Genomic DNA, 20,387 nt, shown 5'->3' on the forward strand with positions numbered 1-20,387 from the left:
TTCTCGTGATAGTAAATAAGTCTCACGAGATCTGATGGTTTTGTAAAGGGCAGTTCCCCTGCACAAGCTCTCTTGCCTGCCGCCATGTAAGATGTGCCTTTGCTCTTCCTTCGCCTTCTGCCATGACTGTGAGGCCTCCCCAGCCATGTGGAACTGTGAGTCCGTTAAACCTCTTTTTCTTTTTTAATGACCTAGTCTCAGGCTTTTCTTCATAGCAGTCTGGAAATGGACTCATACAGGTGGTCCTCAGAGTCCTTGGAAATGACACCTCCTAGAGACGTACAGAGCCCAGCCTGCAGAACTCTACCTGGAGGCCCTGAACACAGATCTTCAAACCCCAACCCACATCCCATGTCTGGGCAGTCATGCTGCATGAAGTCCCAGGCTGGGAGTTGGTTGACATTGGATCTAGCTTTGACTGTGTCATATACAAGCTGAACGACCTTAGACAAGTAACTCAACCTCTCTGAACCTCAGTTTTCTCTCTGGAAAATAAAAGAGTGAGTTTAAAGTTCTGGCTAGCTCTAATGTCCTATAACCTGTCTCATTTGAACCCAAAATATTTATACCTTAGTACTTAATATACATTATCTTGTACAGCATTATTATTTCCATAGATCTCTATTTCTATCATATTTTTCTAAAAATTATGTTTTTCTTAGGTAAAACCTCTAGATCCTCAATTAATGCTTAATGAGTTTTGAATGTTTATAGTCCTATTTTCTATAGATAATCTTGTGTTTGATATATTTCCCATGTGCCTGGAAGTCTACCATCATGGCATCTCATGGGTAGAACAAAAATTGTAGCATTCTGTGAAATATAGAAAGGAAGGAACCCAACTGTGATTTTTAAAAACCTGCTTTGTATTGTGCCTACATATAAACAAAGAACTATCTACATAATAGCCTCCATACTAACGTACACTTTAACATCATAATCTATAGGAATGAATTGCACCAATAAATCTAACAGGCTTGGGCCAAAAAGAAACATTGTTCCAGTTTTTTTGCAACTTATCATTGAGGCTGAATTAGAGCAAGCATGATGAATTGGATCACTTAATGAGATTAAAGATAAAACATATACAGTTTTAAAACACCAACAGTTGGACTATTGACATGGCATGAGAGTAGCCAGTTAAGTTGGGAAAAGGTAGATACCATCAACTAGAGAAGCCATTGTCTACAAAAAGCCATTGTCTTAATGAAAAAGCCTTGGAAAATAAATATATTCCAGTGGCTCCAAAGTTATTTTAAATTCTATGTATACAGTTCAGTGAAAAACAAGCCAGGCCCTAAAATAATTAAAGCCATCAATATGTACCACTTGAGTTTGAAAGGATCCAATATTTCTCACTCATAAAAAATGAAATAACTTGTGCAATTTGGTTTCTTTGCCATCTGCTACTTGAATTGCAAGGTATTGTTACAAAGTTAATTGAACACCCAAATATAATTATTAGGACTATAGAATGCCTAATCTTTGCCAAATCATTCAAGAATGGCTTCCTTTTTTACTGTAATTTTAAACTTCATAAACTAAAATAACGAAAGTAATTTTATACTTTGCAGGCTCTCCTTCTTAGAGCAAAAGAACATTAAGGAAGCGGGGGGGAAAGCAAATTTAATAAAATTGTGTGTAATGACACAATTCCCCACCGAATATGGTGGCAAGGTGTTCAGCTGTTTCTCCCACTCATTCTGAAAGCTTTTCTTAGAGGTTCTATTTGAGGATCTTGGGGGAAGCCTAGAGAGAATAGTGCCGGCATATGAGCGAAGGTCTACATTAAGTAATCAGTCAGTTAACTCACCAAGTTTAACCCAAGAACGAGGAAAGCCTACCATGAAATTAACTATTTCACACTTTTTAAGAACTTTGTCATGGGAGTCTCAGTTGCTACTGTCCTTACTTCGTAGCTGCCCCTGCATGTCGAAGGGGAAATAATCTTTACTATCCTGCTCAGGTTCTTTGATTTTCTTCCTGGAAGGAATGAAAAAAAAAACCACTTTGTTTTCCTCTTGAAAATCCTGTGAGCTGAGATTGCAATCTCCATGGGGGAAAGAAGTTCCACTACACGTTCTGTAGCGGCACCTAAGGCCATGTTGTGCTGCTTTTGGACGGGAACTCTATGTCTGGGTATTTGAAACCCCATCAGCTTTGTACAAACTGTGATTATTCCAAAATTCCGTCCCGGGGTCTGAGATTTACTGAATAAATGTGACTCACCCCATCCTCACTATTCCTAATTAAACTGACTTCCAACCTACTCAAACTCAGTTCCATTTTCTCTCCTCTGTTTCTAAGCACCCCGACATTTTAGGACTCCTTCTTGGTTTCTTTGCATTTTCAAGGTAAATTAACAGGAATCACATTTGCACTTCCTATAGGTACAGGAGCTGTATTTGCTCAAAAGTAGAAGAGAAGGCTGGGCGCAATGACTCATGCCTGTAATCTCAATTCTTTGGGAGGCTGAGGAGGATGCATCACTTGAGCTCAGGAGTTCAAGACCAGCCTGACCAACATGGTGAAACCCCATCTCTAAAAATAAAGAAAATTTTTAAAATGTTCTAAAAAGTAGAAGAGATTTGATTTTGTCTGAAATATCCTTGGTCACTGGAAGAGGCTATGTTTTCAAAAGGGGATGCAAATTGCCAGTCTTGTCCCAGCCACCCGTTCGCCAGCAAGTCCTTCTCCTTGATTTTCAGATTCCCAAGACAGGAACCAAATCGTTAAACTCTTTGTCTCCAGAACCTCTCTTTGTTTTTCTCCTTTTCCCTGCTTCCCATGCTTCCTCTTGTTTTCTGATGTATATTTCCTAAATGTCTATCATATGCCTGAAACATGGCTGCGTAGGCAAGGAGGGTCTCCACCAGGATAACGATCCTTCATTTCTACTCTCTTCTTTTGCAGTCTATATCTAGACGCTTCCCAATTCCATAATGATTCAGTTTGTTTAACTTAGTCCGAAATGCAGTTGAGGATTTTCCTAAATATTATACACACTGATCCCGAGGACAAGGGAACATGCTGGGAAGTCCTCCTGACAGCCGGTCACCGAACAGGGGGGCATGGCCTCCATGGGACTGACTCAAGATCACCTTCACTTCTCTGTCACTATACTTGATTCAGTTATCTTTTTAGTTTAAACATTTTACTATACAGAATGTTTCCAAATAAATATGCACTTTGACCCAGAGAGAATTTTAAAAGGTGTCAAATAAAATTGTCCCAAACATCGATCCCTAGGGAGCCCATGATTTCTACTTTGGACCACTGAAATGGTTTGGCCATGTCCCCACCCAAATCTCATCTTGAATTGTAGCTCCCATAATTCCCACATGTTGTGGGAGGGACCCAGTGGGAGATCACTGAATCATGGGGGCGGTTTCCCCCATAATGTTTTCATGGTGGTGAATAAGTCGCAGGAGATGTGATGGTTTGATAAGGGGAAACCCCTTTCGTCTGGGTTCCACTTTCTCTTGTCTGCTGCCATGAAAGATGTACTTTTCACCTTCCGCCATGATTGTGAGGCCTCCCCAGTGATGTGGAACTGTGAGTCCACTAAACCTCTTTTTCTTTATAAATTGCCCAGTCCTGGTTATGTCTTTATCAGCAGCATGAAAACAGAAGAATTCAACCACCCACCAGGGTCATGAGGTGGTGGCCTAGTCAAAGGGCATCAGGGCTGAAATCCAGCTGGCTCTCTGCAACCTAGGCCCTGGCTCCCAGACAGGTCTCTTTCCACTTATAGAGAAGACCACCTTTTGAAAATTCTCACACAGGTGCTGTGTAGGCTGGCAGGGTCTCCACCAAGATAGTGATCATTTATTTTTACTCTCTCTCTCTTTTTTTTTTCGCTTTGAGACAGAGTCTCACTCTGTCATCCAGGATGGAGTGCAGTGGCACTATCTCAGCTCACTGCCACCTTCACCTCCTGGGTTCAAGTGATCCTCCTGCCTCAGCCTCCTAAGTAGCTGGGATTACAGGCGTTCACCACCACACCTGGCTAGTTTTTGTGTTTTTAGTAGAGATGGGTTTCATCATGTTGGCCAGGCTGGTATCAAACTCCTGACCTCAACTGATCCGCCCGCCTGGGCCTCCCAAAGTGCTGGGATTATAGGCATGAGCCATGGTGCCCAGCTTATTTCTACTCTGTTTTTTTGCAATCTATATCCAGACACTTCCCAATTCTATCATGATTCTGTTTGTTTAAATTGGTATGAAATGCAATTGAAGATTTTCCTGAAGATTATACACAATGATCCCCTTCTTACCCATATGCCCATTCACACCAGCAGAGAAGGTAACTGAGGAATTTGACTAACTTCTTCTTTCATCCAGTGGGCATAGTTGTTTAAATGTTCATTCTCTGCCACAGATTAGAACTCAAAACAGCTGAGGTATCATCCTTTGGATTAACCTACTAGCTTTCAGTCATAGTTACATAAAAATCATCATAATCCCTTACATTTGTATAAGATTTTATGGTTTATGAAGTTCTTTGTATTTACAATCTCATGTCATCTCATGTGATTCGCTTACATTGCGGGAGGTCACAGGGCTGGATTAAGGTGTGTCTTAGTGGCTGGGCACGGTGTCTCATGCCTGTAATCCCGGCACTTTGGGAGGCCCAGGTGCGGGGATTGCCTGAGGTCAGGAGTTCAAGACCAGGTCCCTCCCACATGTGGGAATTATGGGAGCTACAAGATGAGATTTGGGTGGGGACACAGAGCTAAACCATATCATTCTGTCTCTCGCCCCTCCCAAATGAGCCTGACCAACATGGTGAAACTCTCTCTCTACTAAAAATACTAAAATTAGCTGGGTGTGGTGGTGGGCACCTGTAATCCCAGCTATTTGGGAGGCTGAGGCAGGAGGATCACTTGAACCCGGGAGCCAGAGGTTGCAGTGAGCCGAGATTGCACCACTGCACTCCAGCCTGGGCAACAAGAGTGAGACTTCATCTCAAAAAAAAAAAAAAGAAAAGGATGTGTTTTAGCTATACACTTGGTAATCATAGTAAGAAGGGGATAAGAGGAGGGGCTAGGAACATAGGAAGTAAGAGGAAGGCAAGGGAGAGGGATACCTGTGAGAAAGCCAGATACACAAGGCTCAATTAGTTTGACAAAGAGAGATGGAAACACAACAACAAAGACATCTCAAAAGCCAGTGCTTCCAGTTTGTTTTGCACTGTCCAAGCACTAGGGTGGGTTCCCTTTGTGACCACAGGCATCTTGAGTCTCAGGATCCCTGTCTTAAGGGGCAACCATTCTTCTCTGTTGGAGGACACCCATTCTGTCCCCTCTGCCCGATGCTTTTAATAAGGACCTACGTATCCTGGAACCTATGTCAGGACTGACAAGTGAAATTAGGTAATCCACAACCTCCCACAAATATTCTCTGAGCACCTACTTTGTGCCAGTGCATTCTGATGCCATCAGAAATTTGCAAAGTAATATAACTCTTCCTATTCACAAATGAGGGACCCGTGCTTGTAGATGGTCAGGCAGCTCTCTGAGGTCATGGTACAACGTGGAAGCTGACCTCAAATTCCATCACGTCTGATGCTGCAAACCTTTGCTTTTTTACTGAGTCACAGTGCTCGGTGTGATCCTGACTGTTCCCAAGAACTGTTTTGTTTTTCAAGACATGAGAGTACACAGAGACAGCTAAGCCCCATGTAACACCTTCAGAGAAGGGACTGGGGAACTTCAGAAGTGCCCAGGGCAAGCTGGGAGGCTGCCTGTGTGCATCCTCAGTCCAGACTCATTTAGGGAACATAGTCTGCCGGCGGGGAGGAGAAATGATGTTTTTGGTCAAGACTTGAATTTTTTCAGATGTTTAATCACAAGTGATGCTAGTCCTGCCTGAAACCCTGAACTACTTGCTATTGAGAGTGATGAAAGTACATTTCCCCCTAATTCAAGATAAGAGAGAAGGGTGGAGATTTCTAGAATGTATGTTTCCCTATCTATTGCGAATGGTGTCTAGAGCCTATCTGTGAAGTGACAAAGCAGTTTTCATGCCAGGGTGTCTACTGTCCATGACAACCATGTGGTCCTGACAATCCCGGGTCTGGGTTGTCCTCTGCTGTCATCCCAGAACTTACGTTCTAGTGATTAGCATCCATTTTCCCTTGCCCTTCTAAATGACAAAACTGTTCAGCACTGATGAACTGCAACATATCATTGTACTCAAAGGGGCTCCCAAACACCAAGTCAGTGGTCAGTGTGAGTCACCTCCACCAAGTTAAGCCTCAAAGTGCCTTGTTTATATGGCCCCCACTTCGGGAAACAACTCTGGCTTTATTTGGTGGCAATATGACTAATTTGTCATGCTCATTCAAAGATAAAATTGGCCGTCAACATAAACTCCTTTAAGCACTTTGTGGTAAGAGCAGGTGAGTTTGACTTTTAGGGAGGTGATGTTCACCATTAGTCAATCCCCTCCATGCCCCAAAGGGGGTGCCAGGATGACCCCATCTCTATCCCCCGCCTTGAGGCCAATAATTGAATTTTTTGTATGTGGGTTCTCCTACATGAAATTCTTCACATTGCCATACTGTCTGAAATCCCACCAATTAGAGGAAATTCACTTATCTTGAAAGCTTTCTGATTCTGCAGTAAATGACTCTTAAATTCGCTGACCTCAGTGCAGCAGTGGGAGTGTCAGAGACCAGAGTCATTCAATAGAGGACCAGCAGAGGAGGGGTGCCTGTACGGAGGCTTGGCAGCCCTGGCATACAAGAGGCAACCAGAGGAGTTGGCTGAGTTGCGTGTGTGTGTGTGTGTGTGTGTGTGTGTTTGTGTGTGTGTGTGTTTACTGGGGGCTCCCAGAGCTCAGAGGCAGGTGGTATCAGGGAGCAGGAACTCTACTGTATTGATTGGACTGAAGAGCAGAACCCTACCATATTGGCTGGATTGAGGAGCAGGAACCTGACTATTTAGGCTGGACTGAGGGGCAGGAACCCTACCATAATAGTCTGGATTGAGAAACAGGAACCCTGCCGTATTGGCTGGATTGAGGAGCAGAGAGATTGAGGAAAGACTTCCTGAATAAACATGGAGAACATGCAGCGAATGGTGGCAAGACTTGGGCACAGGAGAATCAAGGTGCAAACTCAGGTTCCTCCTTGATGGGGCAGAGCAGAAGCAAGATGATCTGATGCTGCAGGGGGCTGCCCTACTGCCCTGAGGCCCCTTAACTTTTCTTACCTGGATCAGCACAGTTGTGAGAGCTTAGCTGGAGGCTGGCTGTCCATAGGTCAGGGATAACTGCTCCATCTGTGGAGGGTAGAGAGGCTTTGGGGAAGGGAGACAAGGGGAGAGCATTGGTGGAGATGTGGCCTAATTTCATAGCCTGGAGAATCAAGAAAAGTCAGCTCAGGAGTTATACCAAATACAGGCTCTCTTATCCTAGTGTGTTAGGGCCAACCCTGAATGGCGTGATCTGGAGAGAGGAATTGCAACATTTTGTCTTTTTCAAAACCAAATTGGTTTGCTTTAGCCCTAACATCATTACTTTTAACCTCAGGGAGAAGTCTGACTATATCTGTACTTCTTAATCTCTTGCTCTGTTGCCCAGGCTGGAGTACAGTGGTGTGATCATGGCTAACTCCAGCCTCCAACTCCTGGGCTCAAGTGATCCTCCCGCCTCTGCCTCCCAAGTAGCTGGAACCACAGGTACACAGTACCACGCCGGGTAATTTTTTTTTTTTAGAGATGGGGTCTCACTATGTTGCCCAGGCTGATCTCAAGCTCCTGGACTTAAGCAGTCCTCCTGCCTCACCGTCCCAAAGTGCTGGGGTTACAGATGTGAGTCACAATGCGTGGCCAGTGATTTTGTTTCTGAACCTGTCTGTGTTATTGGAGGGTCTGCAGTAGAAGATTGGGTAGTGAGGCCCCAGTTTGTTTTTCTAGATAAGAGGCTTAAAAATGATTGCTGCTTCTCAGGAAGGTAGGTAATTACTTCTTGTAGGTTTTGCAGTCTCTGTCTTTTTAAAGGGAGAAAATGATTGTTCATTTGCCCACTACCACGTACATGCCATATGTGTCCAATGTCTCAATTTTAGTTCATCAGCGAAGTATGAAATTATTTTAAAATGGCATATCTTTCGATATTCAAATGAGACTCAATCTGGCATGGAAAATTACATGATGTTAATTATTCTTTGTGCATATAAATCAGCTGTGAAATCACTTGAAACTCCTGTATGTTTGGGTTCTTTGTCGACAGGGCCGAATAATCATCAACAAACCTCAGTGAGCCTTGCTTAGCAAAAGGTCTCATTATTCAACGTGAGTGTAGCTTTGAACGTGGAAGTAGAGGTGCTCTCTAGCGTGCGAAATGTGTAGCCAAGCTTGGCCCCTGCTGAGCGTACCTGGAAAAGGTAAGTGATGTCTATCCAGTTGCCCAATCATCAGAATCATCTTTGGAGAGCAGAAGATGTGAGAAACTTGACTTGATTAGAGTGAGAGAGAGAGAGAAATAGAGAAACCAGGCCATCTGTAACAGCAGATATTCTAAATCAAGAGTAGGAACAGATACTTAGAAATTAGAAGCTACTTCTTACAATGATATTCAAATGTGATTCCCATCATATATGACCCCGTCCCACTCAAATTGTGTTTCTCTCCATTCCTCTCCCTCCCCACTGCAGAATCAGGCCATGGCATTGAGTAGAAGAGGACTGGAGTGAAATCTCCTTGGAAAAATAAACATTGTTTATTGTTGATTTCAAGTGGCACTGTGGCTTTGGTGATTGCAGCAGGCTCTGTAGGCCAGGTGCGGTGCCTCATGCCTGTAATCCCAGCACTTTAGGAGGTTCACCTGAAGGCAGGCAGATCACCTGAGCTCAGGAGTTCCAGACCAGCCTAGCCAACATGGTGAAACCCCATCTCTACTAAAAATACAAAAATTAGCCTGGCATAGTGGCTCATGCCTATAATCCCAGCTACTCTGGAGACTGAGGCATGAAAATTGCTTGGACCTGGGACTCAGAGTTGCAGTGCGCTGAGATTGCACCACTGCACTCCAGCCTGGGCAACAGAGTGAGTTGAGATTCTGTCTCAAAAACAACAACAACAATAACAACAACAACAAAACACCAGTGACAGCCACTGGCCTAGTGATTCTCACCTCCCCTGAGATGCAGACTTCTAGGGTCCACATCTCCGGATGGAGCAGGCACAACTGCTAGGCAAAGTCTTCATGGTGCCTCTCCCCAGAACCACCTTTTCTCCATTGGGACCAGGAATGCCTGTTCCCTCACTGTGTGAGCAAGGAGAAAATTCTTCCTTTCTTCCCCCATATCTGGAGTGGAGGTCAAATCCAGGCTTATCTCTTGGAAGAGCTGCTCTCTAGAAGGCAACAGACTACACTGCCGTTGGCTCCCCTGCATTTTCTTTGGAGTTCTTGGCTCAAAAAGAGCCAAATAGGGGCTGGGTATGGTGACTCATACCTGTAATCCCAGCAATTTTGGAGGTCAAGGCAGGAGGATCACTTGAGCCAACAGTTCGAGACCAGCCTGGACAACTTAGGGAAACCCTGTCTCTACAAAATATCAAAAAATTAGCTAGGCATGGCGGCACACAACTGCAGTCCCAGCTGCTCGGGAGGCTGAGGTGAGAGGATCGCTTCTGGCTGGGAGGTTGAGGCTGCAGTGAGCTATGATTGCACTACTGCAATCTAGCCTGGGTGACAGAGAAAGACCATGTCTCAAAATGAGAAAAAAAAAAAAAAAAAAGAGAGAGAGAGAGAAAGAGAGAATAAAGCCAAATGCAACATATGGCTAAAAGAAGATATTCTAGCAACCTCACACCTCCCTGTTGTTGGACTCCCCTCTGCAACCCATGGGCACCTTTGGGATAGACACTCCATTTCTCTACCCTCATTAACTCTTTCCTGCTAAGCAACAAACTGAAAAGATTTTAGGGGACCCTTCTCTAAAATGGATCATCTGCATCAGGGAGTTTGCCCTGCATTCCCTCAAATCACTTCCTTTGAAAAGGGACATACATTGTCCATTGCTCTGCTCAGGCAAGGAGTCCTGTGGCTCTCACAAACAGGACAGGGCTGCTTTGCCCCATCTGATGGAAAGAACTAGCTCCTCTTTCAAATCCATGCCTCTTCTCTGCCAAAAGAAAAAAAAAAGTGTGCAGAAAGCCAGCTCCATAAAAATAGCCCAGTTTCTGAGGAATGTCTCAAAGAATCAAGGTCCTCATTTCTAAAAGTGTTGCAGACACCTGCAGCTCTGCCTCTGTGCTCCAAGATGTCTCTGCTTTCTCTGCCATCCTTGTTCTTCTGCAGCACTTTGTAGCTTTCCTAGAACACTTGCCACAGTGACCTGCATATGTGTCCACCTCCCCATCAAAGGAGGGCCCTGTGAGAGCATAGCTGTGGTTTAGTTGACTTTGTCTTTCTTCCCTCATTTCCACTCCTACTCATACTGGGCAGAAAGACTTTGGTCCCAGCCAATTAAAAGGCCAGTTAATCTATTTACCAGGGAAGCATTTTGGACAGTCAAAATTGTTTGCACTTTGATTAAATTTTGAATTTTTTTTCTGTGAAGAGTTTCAACGTATTTGCATCTGGCAAGTCAGCCTACGTGGATAAAATTTCAACTGTTCAGGGCCCCACCTAGATTCCAGTCCCAAAGCAGCAAAAAGATAAGAGAAGGAAGCTTAAAAGAGTCTCTCATTTATCTCCTTGGAGCGTATGAATTTTGATGACAGACTGTGTTGAGAGGAGAGAATTGAGTAATTTCATTTCACTGGCCTGAAGCTATGGGGAGACAGGCCTCAAGTTTTGTCAACTTTTTTTGTAAGTCTAACTTGCAACTGATGTAGAGCAGGTCCAGAGGAAGCCGTTATTCACCTACTTAATAAGGTAGAAAGAAAATATCCAAGAGGGCTCAAAGAAATACAATGGCAAATCTTCAATAAATGTGCTCTGCCCCCTCTCATCATGATGTACAACATCTGAACTCTAAAAATCCCTAAAAATGCAAGTGTCCCCCATAGTAACAGAGTCACCTGACTGCAAATAAGCTTGACATTCTTATTAGAATTAGCAGGAACAGTGAAAGAATAAATATACACCAGATGGCGGTAAGTTAATAATATTTTACAAATTAACATAAAACATTGCTGAAAAACATTTAGCCTAAAATCGTCACTACTAAAATCATCATTTTGAACATATTAAATTTATAAAATGTAAATGAGAAGTATGGTGAAACCTCATCCCCAACCCTCAATCCCAACCCCGTAGCCAAGAATGTGGAAATGAAGGAAGAAAAGCTTTCAAATCAACACCTAATGGATTAAAGCAGAGAGATACCAAACTGCTTCAAAGAAGGCAAGAGGTCCTAGGGTAGCAAGAAAAGTCTTCAATCTGATCGAAGAGATTAATATTCCCAAGGGAAACCGTGCCTTCATTTGCATGAAGTGGGTCATCTATGGAAACACAGTGAAAATAACAAAAGGAAATTCTTTTAAATGAGATTTGGCCCGGCTTCCATGCACTGTCCAGGGCAGAGGGCAGCCAGCTGACAGCTGATGGGACAGAGGGATGTACAGTCTGCTTGGCAACCCCCTCCGGATTGTGAGGAACACATCAGGCTATTGCAGCCTGATCTCATTACAAATTCACACCATTAACTCCCTTGTTCTGATTGCATGTGCACCAAACAACCTTCTGATGATTTGCTTCCCTCTGTAGCTCTTCTGTAAGTGATAGAAGAAGCTGGTTAGACAGACATGTGTATCTGTTCTACCTGCCAGTTCGATTTCTCCTGATACATGAATAAACTGGCGTTTGGGTTCTAGATATTGTTGCTCAGAAGTTTTGTATGAGTCAGAATCTCCAGTGTGTTCTAGGGCCATCTCAAAGGGGTCATTTCTTGGCCAAAGCTGGCCTCTGGGTGGCCAGATATTCTACTGATAAGGAGCTGGTCTTGCTAGTTCCTACAAGTAAATATTCTAAAGCAATGTGTAACAGAGCCTTTTTTATCTATTTGAGATGTGAAGAAAGTGTCCAACATGAAAGTTACAGTAACGTTCTCTCTCAGGTCACCTCCCTGCATGTTTTTTTTAAATTTAAAAAAATTTTACTTTAAGTTCTTGATACATATGCAGGTTTATTATGTAGGTGCACATGTGCCATGGTGGTTTGCTGCACCTGTCAACTCATCATCTAGGTTTTAAGCCCCGCATGTTTTCCCTGGGTGTGACTTATGTGCAGAGGACTCCTCAGTAACTCCATGCCCAGCTCTGTCTCCCAAGCCTGGACCATTCAACAGCTCACTGTACCTCTCTCCTTGGAGATCACGCAGACACCCAAAGTTGACACGTTAAAAATTATGTTATCATCGTATACGTCAGTGTGTTTCAGCTATTTTGTGCCTATTCCAGAGACCAGGTTGCTTCAACTATAGAAATGTACAGTCTCACAGTTCTGGAAGCAAGAAATGCAAAAGCAAGGTTTTGGTAGGGTTGGTTCCTTCCGGGCGCCATACTGGAAGGATCCCTTATAGGCCTCTCTTCTGGGCTGGTAGATGGCCATCTTCTCCCTGTGTCTTTACATCTTCCCATGGTCCATGTCTGTGTCCAAACTTCCCCGTGTTCTAAGGGCATGGCGGGTTAGGACTCCAACATATAAATGTGAGGAGAACACAGTTCAACCCAAAGCAACACCCTTCATTCGTCACCTCATCAAATCCATGGAACTGCCTGCAAGGCTCCACCTCACGAGGGTCTCTCGGTCACTATCACTGCCCTCTGTTGGCGTTCATCATTCCTTCTTGCCTGTCTCCTGGTCCGCTTTACTGCCCTCCTGCTCCCCGCTGCCTTCCAAGACCCCAATCGACTCTTCACACCTAGACTGGGAGGTCTTTCTTTAAAACACCTGACATTGCCCTTAAAGTACTTCAACGGAGCCCAATGACCCTCCTATAAAGTCAAAATTCCTTGTCACAGTTCCTCAGACCTGCCACGATCTAGTGCCCACACACCCAGCCTCATGGCTGACCACTCCCCACCAGGGCTGCACATGCCCGCAAGATGGATCTACTTCCAATTCCCTGAAGGTGCCAAGCTTTCCTCTTGCACCCAGGCACTTGGGCATGCTCTTCCCTCAGCCTGGAGCACTCTGGTTCAGGTTCATCTCTTTAGTCGTCTTCTCTCTTCTTTCCTCCTCCTCCTTCTCTTCTTCTTTTTCTTTTTTTTTTTTTTTTTTTTGAGGCAGAGTCTCACTCTGTCACCCAGGCTGGAGTGCAGTGGCACAATCTCGGCTCACTGCAATCCCCACCTCCTGGGTTCAAGCGATTCTCCTGCCTCAGCATCCTGAGTAGCTGAGATTACAGACATGTACCACTAACCCCGGCTAATTTTTGTATTTTTAGTAGAGATGAGGTTTCGCCATGTTGGCCGGGCTGGTCTTGAACCCCTCACCTCAAGTGATCCACCCACCTCGGCCTCCCAAAGTGCTGGGATTACAGACGTGAGCCAGGGTGCCCGGCCCTCTCTTTAGTCTTCTAGCCTCCCCATTCCTATGCTCTCAGCTTGGGCGTCACTTACACCAAGCCTGCATGAGGTGTCCTCTTTTTGTTTTCTCATAATCTCCTTTCTTTTACTCATAAAATACTGAAATACCCAATTTCTGCATCCACATTCTTCACTAGACTGGAAGCTCTAGGATGCGTGAGATGCTGTTGGTCACACAGTTGCATCTCTAGACCCCAGAACAGGTTCCTGGCTCATAGTAGGTGTTGACCAGCATTGCTAAGAATTTGTTGAAAATGATAACTTTGTGACTATTTTGCTTTCTAACAAAGTTTTCTGGCCAGAATTTTTTTTTCTTTTAATGGAGTCTTGCTCTGTCACCAGGCTGGAGTGCAGTGGTGCGATCTTGGCTCACTGCAACTTCCGCCTCCCTGGTTCAAGCAATTCTCCTGCCCCAGCCTCCCAAGGAGCTGTGACTACAGGTGCGTGCCACTATGCTCAGCTAATTTTGATATTTTTAGTAGAGACAGGGTTTCACCATGTTGGCCAGGATGGTCTCGATCTCTTGACCTCATGACCCATCTGTTTCAGCCTCCTAAAGTGCTGGGATTACAGGTGTGAGCCACCGCACCCAGCATAGAAATTTTAATCAAATCATTTTAGATTCAAATGTTGATAGTTGGAAGACTTCTGTCATTATTCTTGTTGCAAAACTCACACCCAGGAATTCGAATCCAATTTATATCCTCACAGAGCATATACTATGACGATATATTCACAAAAATACAGTGACCATATGTCCCCACTTGATTGGGACCATCCAGCTTAAGTTTATTGTTTGAGCTTAATTATTAATAATGTTCCCATTGACTCTCCTAAGGGCTCTGGCTTGGGTGATTAATTACCTACTCATAAGCCAATTTACAAATGTTTAATTTTGTAGGTGAAAATAGTGTTTTGCTAACCCTGTTTTATTTGAAGAAAGCAAAAAGTTATTGTCCAAAATGCAGAATGAAGTTTATTTGAGAAAATCTTGTTTAGTTAGAAACAAGAGGGTGATATAGCCAGGGTTTGTAAGAGGCAGACTTTTAACCTGCAGCAAAAGTGAAACAACGAATTTGAGTCAACTTGCAACCAACCCAACAGGAGATTCATGCATCTGGAGTAATTGAGTTAAAGCAGATTAAGTTCTGGATTAATACACATCACTAATTTCTATTTGTTTGCTTTTTTTTTAGTAATTGAAAAATACATGCAATTAATTTCTGACATGAAGAAAAATTACAATTAATCCCTCACTGTTCAAAAGCAGAATTCTAGGAGTTAGGTCAGTTGTCTAGAACTTCTGGATCAGATGATCCAAGGTTGCTTTGTTATTTAGTTTAAAGCACTGAGTATTCCCACAATAGCTGTTTAAGCACGGTATGACAGTAGCATTAAAATACGCCCCACGGTCTAACACGAGCCCTGCTGGAATGACCTGTTCATGTGGACTTTTCTTATCTTCGCTCCCCTTCAGCAGTGCTAATGTTGGAGAAATGCTTTTTCTTGTTTTTTTGTTTTTTGTTTTTTTTTTAAGATGCTAAAATCAGGCCTTTCGAATGGTGGGAGGGGAAGAGACCCTGAACTCATTTCCAGGATAAGACGACTTTCTCATTTGACTAGTTCAAATTTTTTAAAAACCTACTTAAGAAAATATATTCTAATAGAGGTAATAAAATAAAGCATTGACCACATAAGCATTGACCTAGGATTTAAACACATTATTTAAAACCAAGTTGGTTGCATGGGTGGATATGTGGGTTGCACATATCCTATCATTTAAACTTGTGCTACTCAAAATATTACATTTCTTTAAGTAGCCCCACTTTTGAAACTAAAAGCAGCTATGGAATACGTCAACCAGAGAAACTTATGTACTCTTACAAAATAAATTATGTACTCTTATGATTTGAGCAACTGTAGCTCACTGCAGCCTCGACCTCCCATGCTCAGGAGATCCTCCCACTGCAGCCTCCCGAGTAGCTGGGACTACAGGTGTGCACCACAATGCTTGGCTAATTTAAAAAAAAAGATGTAGAGACAGAGTCTCAGTAAGTTGCCCAGGCTGGTCTTGAACTCATGGGCACAAGCAGTCCTCCCACCTCAGCCTCTCAAAATGTTGGGATTACAGGTGTGAGCTACTGAACCCGACAACCCACACACACATTTTTATTTTAAAAACCAAGCCATTTAACATCAACACATCCTATATAAAAAATAAAACTAAAATTCTGACTCCCTAGAGCTATCACATTGTAACAAAGCTGAACACTCATACAATCTAGCTAGCCTGTCCTCTCTACATGGGGTCATTCTGCCCCAAATCAAAACATGAATTGTCCTATGAACTATAAAAGTTGAGTTCATGCCCTTTGAGAATTGGTGGAAAATCCAATTTGCTTCTCTCCATCTCTGTCTATAGAGGAAGGCTGATCTAATTGTGAGAGAGGTTTTCAGAGCTCAACTGCACAGGGAGCTTCTGATAAATAGTCACTACCCATCTTTCTAATGACAGCCATGTATACACATTTCTGAATAAAACACAAGCAACGGTGCACACCTCTCCTTTACAGTCCATAGAGGTTCACCATAGTTGCTCATTTCCCAAATCAGAAATGTGGGGCCCTCTCCCCCCTAGCATCTTGGGACAAAAACACCAAATTTAGGTACCATTTTGCCAGTTGTTGTCGTCACTGAAGAATGGTTAAGAACGTGGAATCTGGTTCCTGTAGACCTGGGTTTGAAGTTCAACTCCATTAAGTACAAATGTGTGTCCTGTGCAAATTTCTTTAGCTATTCTAGGGTTCACTTTGCCTGTTTTTGAAATAGGAATAAAAATAGTCTCTAAATCACAAAATGATTGTGAGGATTATGAAGACCATGCGCATAAAGATCCTGGCCCCTGGTAGATGCTCAGTCCATATTAGTTATCATTATTGTCATTTGTTTTGGCTGTGGCTGTATGATTGCTACTCACAGGAGCTATCATTGGTACTCTTAATTCCTGACGAGAATTTTTTAAATTTTTTATTGTGATTTTTTTCTTTCCAACTTTTATTGTAGGTTCAGGAGATACGTTTGCAGGTTTGTTACATGGGGAATTTGCATGTTGCTTGGGTTTGGAGTACAGACTATTTTGTCACCCAGGTAATGAACACAGTATCTGATAGGTAGTTTTTCCGTTGTCACCCTCCTTCCACCTTCCACCTTCAAGTAGGCCCTGGTGTCTGTTGTTCCCTTCCTTGTGACCATGCTTGTTCAATGTTTGACTTCCATTTATAAGTGAGAACATGTGGTATTTGATTTTTCTGTTTCTGCTTTAGTTCACTTAGGATAATGGCCTCCAGCTGCATCCATGTTGCTGCAAAGAACATGATTTTGTCCTCTTTTATGGCTACATAGTATTCCATGGTGTATATGTACCATGTTTCTTTATCCAGGTGGGCACTAAGGTTGATTTCATGTCTTTGCTATTGTGAAGGGTGCTTCAATGAACATATGAGTGCATGTGTCTGTAGGGTAGAATGATTTATATTCCTTTGTATGTATATCCAGTAATAGGATTGCTGGGTGAAATGGTAGTTCTGTTTTAAGTTCTTTGAGAAATCGCCAAACTCCTTTCCATTGTTGCTGAACTAATTTACATTCCCACCAACAGTGCATGAGTGTTCCCTTTTTGCTGCAGCCTCACCATCATCTGTTGTTTTTTGACTTTTTCATAATAGCTATTCTGACTGGTATGAGATGATATCTCATTGTGGTTTTTTTTTTTTTTTTGAGACAGAGTCTTGCTCTGTCACCCAGGCTGGAGTGCAGTGGCATGACCTCGGCTCACTGCAAGCTTCACCTCCCGGGTTCACACCATTCTCCTGTCTCAGCCTCCCGAGTAGCTGGGACTACAGGCACTTGCCACCACACCCGGCTAATTTTTTTTTTGTATTTTTAGTAGAGACGAGGTTTCACTGTGTTAGCCAGGATGGTCTCGATCTCCTGACCTTGTGATCCGCCCGCCTCGGCCTCCCAAAGTGCTGGGATTACAGGCGTGAGCCACTGTGCCCGGCCTCTCATTGTGGTTTTGACTTGCATTTCTCTATTAGTGATGTTGAGCATTTTTTCTTATGTGTGTTGGCCACGTGTATGTCTTCTTTTAAGAAGTGTTTGTTCATGTTTTTTGCCCATTTTTAAGGGGGTGTGTTGTGTCTTGCTTGTTTATTTCTTTACATTTCTTATAGATGCTTGATATTAGACCTTTGTCAGATGCATAGTTTGCAAATATTTTCTCCCATTCTTTAGGTTGTCTGTTTACTCTGTTGATAGTTTCTTTTTCTGTGCAGAAGCTCTTCAGTTTAATCAGGGCCCACTTGTCAATTTTGTTTTCATTGTAATTGCTTTTAGAGTCTTTGTCATGAAATCTTTGCCAGGGCTGATCTCCTGAATGGTACTTCCTGGGTTTTCTTCTATGATTTTTTTAGCTTTAGGTTTTACTTTTAAGTCTTTAATCCATCTTGAGTTGATTTTTGTATATGGAGAAAGGAAGGGGTCCAGTTTCAATCTTCTGTATATGGCTAGCCAGTTATCCCAGCACCCATTATTGAATAGGGAATCCTTTTCCCATTTTTTGTTATTGTTGGCTTTGTCAAAGATTGGATGGTGGTACATTTGCAGCTTTATTTGTTGGTTCTCTATCCTGTTCCATTGGTCTGTTTGTTTGTTTTTGTCCCAGTACCCTGCTGTTTTGGTAACTGTAGCCCTTCAGTATAGTTTGAAGTTGGGTAATGTGATGCCTCTAGCTTTGTGCCTTTTGCTTATAATTGCTTTTGCTATTTGGGCTCCTTTTTGGTTCCATATGAATTTTAGAATAGTTTTTTCTAATTCTGTGAAGAATGTCATTTGTAGTTTGATAAAAATAGCTACTGAATCCAGAAATTGCTTTGGGTAGTATGGTCATTTTAATAATATTGATTCTTCCTATCCATGAGTATGGAATGTTTTTCCATTTGTTTGTGTCATCTCTGATTTCTTCAGCAGTGTTGTGTAATTCTCATTGTAGAGATCTTTCAGCCTTCCTGGTTAGCTGTATTGCTAGATTTTTTATTCTTTTATTGCAATTGTGAATGGGATTGTGTTCTTGACTTGGCTCTGAGCTTGGATGTTATTGGTGTATAGAAATGCTATTAATTTGTGTACCGAGATTTTGAATCCTGAAACTTTGCTGAAGTTGGTTATCAGATCTAAAAGCCTTTGGGCAGAGACTTTAGGGTTTTCTAGGTAGAGAATCATATCACCTGTAAAGAGAGATAGTTTGGCTTCCTCTCTTCCTATTTGGATGTCTTTTATTTCATAGTCTTGCCCAATTACTCTGGCTAGGTCTTCCAATAATTTTAGTTCTACAGATAGAGTTGTATAGTAGGAAAAAAAAATACAGACTTTTTGAGACAGGTATTTCAACCCAGTGTTACACATAGTAGTTGCATGTCTCTCTGGCATTTTCTTAATCCTCTGAGACTCAGTTTCCTTATCTGTAAGATGGGAATAATGTCAACAGGATTATTGTGAATGCATATGAAAGTACCTGACACAGTGTAAGCAGTCATTAAATGGTTACTCTTAATATGATATAATTAGTTATTCTACCTCCATTGGAGAGCAAAAATACATATCCTCAGAACCATCTGATTCCACGAAATTATCCTCACACAAAACTCAATCATCTGGCTAGGAGCAGTGGCTCACACCTGTTATCCCAACACTGTGGGAGGCCGAGGAGGGCAGATCACCTGAGGTCAGGAGTTCAAGACCAGCCTGGCCAACATGGTGAAACCCCATCTGTACTAAAAATACAAAAAATTAGCCAGGCATGGTGGTGCACACCTATAATCCCAGCTACTCAGGAGTCTGAGGCAGGAGAATCACTTGAACTCAGGAGGTGGAGTTTGCAGTGAGCCGAGATTTTGCCACTGCATTCCAGCCTCAGGGACAGAGTGAGACTCCATCTCAAAACAAACAAACACCTCAATCATCCTGAGTGCTTTTGTGGCCCTAGTTAGTATAGGCTGTAAGACCTTTGGAAATGCACAAGAATCAGAACAGACTGGAAAATAATAAAAACAGGCACGCTGAAAAAGACTCACTGCTTTTGCTTCCCTACAAAAGAATGCGCTCAGCACAGTTGGGAGGCTGGGAGAAGGAGCGGCAGCTGCAATGAGGCTGCACAGCCATGCACTTGATTGGCTTTTGCAATTTCAAGAGCTAAAGTCAGAATCAGAATCTGCTTCAGATTTTAATTCAGCATGTAAAAGGCTAGAGAGATGTTTATTATTGCAATAATAAATTAATGGGACACAGGGAAAATATTCTAAATAGGCAACATTTTGCCATTGCTGAAAATTTAAATATCTCTTCCTTTCTACTGTGCCAAGATAAAGGGCTAAGAAAGAAATCCCAAGCTAATGGCAGAGGAAACTAATGTATTGCCTCCCAAGACTAAGCACAGAACACATGATCTCACCCTGCTCAGCCACAGACAGGCAGATAAATGAAAATGCATCTTTTTTTGTCTGAACTCTTGACATAGCATCTGTGAAGATAAACATCTCTAATATTGATTCCCTATTCAGTAGGACTTCAGGGAAGAAGAAGAAGAAAAAAAAAATCCAGCAGTGGCTGAACCAACCACTGCAACCCTATGTTTCTGGGTTGGGTTGTTTGAGTCCCTGGTGAAATGTCTGTAAGTTCTGAGGTCACCCATCACACTGACCAAAACATCAGAGACCAACTCTGTTTTTATCGTTGTGCATTCAATAAAGTTCTTATCAGCAACTTTCTCTTCTCCATTGGTCC

The 20,387-nt window shown here is 42.7% G+C and overlaps 1 protein-coding gene across 8 annotated transcripts in view; it reads right to left on the reverse strand.

Moving 5' to 3' along the window:
* Positions 1–20,387, reverse strand: part of FRMD4A (FERM domain containing 4A) — a 688,283-nt gene that overhangs the window by 568,528 nt on the left and 99,368 nt on the right. The gene's annotated exons all lie outside the window — the stretch shown is intronic.

Source organism: Pan paniscus, chromosome 8 (genome assembly GCF_029289425.2).
Source record: "Pan paniscus chromosome 8, NHGRI_mPanPan1-v2.0_pri, whole genome shotgun sequence".
Taxonomy (NCBI): Eukaryota; Metazoa; Chordata; class Mammalia; order Primates; family Hominidae; genus Pan; species Pan paniscus.